Genomic DNA, 4672 nt, shown 5'->3' on the forward strand with positions numbered 1-4672 from the left:
TCTACCGACTGAGCTAGCCGGCTACCTCGGTGAATACCTGCCGGGAAGCACGTCACACAGTACTCGTTTGGGTTGGGTGGTCCCATACAGAATCTCTCCATGATGCCTAATGTTTTCCTAACGTCACACTCGTCACGTACTTCACTTTTATGTCATAATCATTTCTGAGAGGTAAAGAAATTGCATGACAACATGCAGAGCTAGTGGCGTCAAAATTAACGCACATACTTTATGTGACTCAAAAGCCGAACGAGTTACTTTCCGACGTTGTTTTAGATGTGCAAGTGATAGTCAAAACTCGCTGTGTCGGCACTCTGCCGACCATTTCGCTAGTTAACACCGGTCTTGTTGTGTGTGTTTCAAGCTCAAGAGCATCTCCAAGCAAAAAATGGTCAACAGCAACATTCAGACGGTTTCGTACTGCTCAATTGCTACATTAAAACGTTATGTTTCTTTTTCAGAACTGGAAAAACACAAGCGTGACAGCATTCGAACCTGTAACCTTCAGATCCGAAGTCCGACGCCTTATCCATTAGGCCACACGGTCACTGACGACCAACATTTACATGTATACGACTCATCTCGAAACGCTCACACCCCTGAGGATTTGTGTTTTCGTTCTACACAGCCGCTGCCCCTTGCTCTTTCCCACCCATTCGTTACATTCAACCTCTGACGAGACCGACCAAATATAGACTGAGAAACAAGACCACACACTTTGTGCATTCGGAAACGAAGGCAGGGCGACCCTCGCCGCATTTGCTACGATTGCCATTTGCTACTTCTGCAGAAGCGGCGGCGGCGGCGGCGGCGGCGGCGGCGGCGACGACGACGACGACGACGACGACGACGAATATCGCGAGAGGCTCTGAGATATGTGAGAAATACATCTATAAAATGTAATTCAGACTGCCTCGTCCCACCTTATGCTGTACCGCTTTGGCAAATGCTTTATCTGCGCCATTCGCCTTAATCGCATCTGAGAGTGATTGTTAAAAAAACGCCTGTCGCTAATTGTTCGTCATCACAGGTACTGTTTGCTATACAGCCACGACGCGCAACTGATTTCCAAAATTCATCTTTCTCCTGTGAGGATGGAACTTACGACCCCTGGTTTATTAGACCAGTGCTCTACCACTGAGCTAAAGAGGCGCGGCCTAGCGGTACTCTTGGGTACTTCGTCCTTACGGTCGTCTGCATCATCAGACTTTAGCTGACAACACTTCATATTACCGGCTAATATTTGCAGCTATGGCGACAAATTACTGCTTGGCTACACATCTGACACGTAACCGATGTGCTCTCCAAACAACAACACTTGCATTTCAGAACATGTCTTTCACACATGTCTACAAAATCACCTTCACCTTCAAATACAGCTTCCTTGCGACTGACAGAGACGTAGGCAAAGTTTAAAGTTGCTATTTCCATTAAATCTCGTTAATCAGAAAAACGGTAATTTACACTTGCAGCGGAACAAAATTCCGTTCCGCCCAGCGTCTGGCTCGAACCCACGACCCTGGGATTAAGAGTCTGACGCTCTACCGACTGAGCTAGCCGGCTACCTCGGTGAATACCTGCCGGGTAGCACGTCACACAGTACTCGTTTGGGTTGGGTGGTCCCATACAGAATCTCTCCATGATGCCTAATGTTTTCCTAACGTCACACTCGTCACGTACTTCACTTTTATGTCATAATCATTTCTGAGAGGTAAAGAAATTGCATGACAACATGCAGAGCTAGTGGCGTCAAAATTAACGCACATACTTTATGTGACTCAAAAGCCGAACGAGTTACTTTCCGACGTTGTTTTAGATGTGCAAGTGATAGTCAAAACTCGCTGTGTCGGCACTCTGCCGACCATTTCGCTAGTTAACACCGGTCTTGTTGTGTGTGTTTCAAGCTCAAGAGCATCTCCAAGCAAAAAATGGTCAACAGCAACATTCAGACGGTTTCGTACTGCTCAATTGCTACATTAAAACGTTATGTTTCTTTTTCAGAACTGGAAAAACACAAGCGTGACAGCAATCGAACCTGTAACCTTCAGATCCGAAGTCCGACGCCTTATCCATTAGGCCACACAGTCACTGACGACCAACATTTACATGTATACGACTCATCTCGAAACGCTCACACCCCTGAGGATTTGTGTTTTCGTTCTACACAGCCGCTGCCCCTTGCTCTTTCCCACCCATTCGTTACATTCAACCTCTGACGAGACCGATTAAATATAGACTGAGAAACAAGACCACACACTTTGTGCATTCGGAATCGAAGGCAGGGCGACCCTCGCCGCATTTGCTACGATTGCCATTTGCTACTTCTGCAGAAGCGGCGGCGGCGGCGGCGGCGACGACGACGACGACGAATATCGCGAGAGGCTCTGAGATATGTGAGAAATACATCTATAAAATGTAATTCAGACTGCCTCGTCCCACCTTATGCTGTACCGCTTTGGCAAATGCTTTATCTGCGCCATTCGCCTTAATCGCATCTGAGAGTGATTGTTAAAAAAACGCCTGTCGCTAATTGTTCGTCATCACAGGTACTGTTTGCTATACGGCCACGACGCGCAACTGATTTCCAAAATTCATCTTTCTCCTGTGAGGATGGAACTTACGACCCCTGGTTTATTAGACCAGTGCTCTACCACTGAGCTAAAGAGGCGCGGCCTAGCGGTACTCTTGGGTACTTCGTCCTTACGGTCGTCTGCATCATCAGACTTTAGCTGACAACACTTCATATTACCGGCTAATATTTGCAGCTATGGCGACAAATTACTGCTTGGCTACACATCTGACACGTAACCGATGTGCTCTCCAAACAACAACACTTGCATTTCAGAACATGTCTTTCACACATGTCTACAAAATCACCTTCACCTTCAAATACAGCTTCCTTGCGACTGACAGAGACGTAGGCAAAGTTTAAAGTTGCTATTTCCATTAAATCTCGTTAATCAGAAAAACGGTAATTTACACTTGCAGCGGAACAAAATTCCGTTCCGCCCAGCGTCTGGCTCGAACCCACGACCCTGGGATTAAGAGTCTGACGCTCTACCGACTGAGCTAGCCGGCTACCTCGGTGAATACCTGCCGGGTAGCACGTCACACAGTACTCGTTTGGGTTGGGTGGTCCCATACAGAATCTCTCCATGATGCCTAATGTTTTCCTAACGTCACACTCGTCACGTACTTCACTTTTATGTCATAATCATTTCTGAGAGGTAAAGAAATTGCATGACAACATGCAGAGCTAGTGGCGTCAAAATTAACGCACATACTTTATGTGACTCAAAAGCCGAACGAGTTACTTTCCGACGTTGTTTTAGATGTGCAAGTGATAGTCAAAACTCGCTGTGTCGGCACTCTGCCGACAATTTCGCTAGTTAACACCGGTCTTGTTGTGTGTGTTTCAAGCTCAAGAGCATCTCCAAGCAAAAAATGGTCAACAGCAACATTCAGACGGTTTCGTACTGCTCAATTGCTACATTAAAACGTTATGTTTCTTTTTCAGAACTGGAAAAACACAAGCGTGACAGCATTCGAACCTGTAATCTTCAGATCCGAAGTCCGACGCCTTATCCATTAGGCCACACGGTCACTGACGACCAACATTTACATGTATACGACTCATCTCGAAACGCTCACACCCCTGAGGATTTGTGTTTTCGTTCTACACAGCCTCTGCCCCTTGCTCTTTCCCACCCATTCGTTACATTCTACCTCTGACGAGACCGACCAAATATAGACTGTGAAACAAGACCACACACTTTGTGCATTCGGAATCGAAGGCAGGGCGTCCCTCGCCGCATTTGCTACGATTGCCATTTGCTACTTCTGCACAAGCGGCGGCGGCGACGACGACGACGACGACGACGACGACGACGACGAATATCGCGAGAGGCTCTGAGATATGTGAGAAATACATCTATAAAATGTAATTCAGTCTGCCTCGTCCCACCTTATGCTGTACCGCTTTGGCAAATGCTTTATCTGCGCCATTCGGCTTAATCGCATCTGAGAGTGATTCTTAAAAAAACGCCTGTCGCTAATTGTTCGTCATCACAGGTACTGTTTGCTATACGGCCACGACGCGCAACTGATTTCCAAAATTCATCTTTCTCCTGTGAGGATGGAACTTACGACCCCTGGTTTATTAGACCAGTGCTCTACCACTGAGCTAAAGAGGAGCGGCCTAGCGGTACTCTTGGGTACTTCGTCCTTACGGTCGTCTGCATCATCAGACTTTAGCTGACAACACTTCATATTACCGGCTAATATTTGCAGCTATGGCGACAAATTACTGCTTGGCTACACATCTGACACGTAACCGATGTGCTCTCCAAACAACAACACTTGCATTTCAGAACATGTCTTTCACACATGTCTACAAAATCACCTTCACCTTCAAATACAGCTTCCTTGCGACTGACAGAGACGTAGGCAAAGTTTAAAGTTGCTATTTCCATTAAATCTCGTTAATCAGAAAAACGGTAATTTACACTTGCAGCGGAACAAAATTCCGTTCCGCCCAGCGTCTGGCTCGAACCCACGACCCTGGGATTAAGAGTCTGACGCTCTACCGACTGAGCTAGCCGGCTACCTCGGTGAATACCTGCCGGGAAGCACGTCACACAGTACTCGTTTGGGTTGGGTGGTCCCATACAGA

General features: G+C 46.9%; 1 non-coding gene across 1 annotated transcript; it reads right to left on the reverse strand.

Moving 5' to 3' along the window:
* Positions 1 to 4121: 4121 nt before the first annotated feature.
* Positions 4122 to 4193, reverse strand: Trnai-aau (transfer RNA isoleucine (anticodon AAU)). Its single transcript has one exon. It is a non-coding gene; the product is annotated as a tRNA-Ile (tRNA).
* Between the last annotated feature and the right edge of the window lie 479 nt (positions 4194 to 4672).

Source organism: Schistocerca gregaria, unplaced genomic scaffold (genome assembly GCF_023897955.1).
Source record: "Schistocerca gregaria isolate iqSchGreg1 unplaced genomic scaffold, iqSchGreg1.2 ptg000001l___fragment_2___debris, whole genome shotgun sequence".
Classification (NCBI taxonomy): domain Eukaryota; kingdom Metazoa; phylum Arthropoda; class Insecta; order Orthoptera; family Acrididae; genus Schistocerca; species Schistocerca gregaria.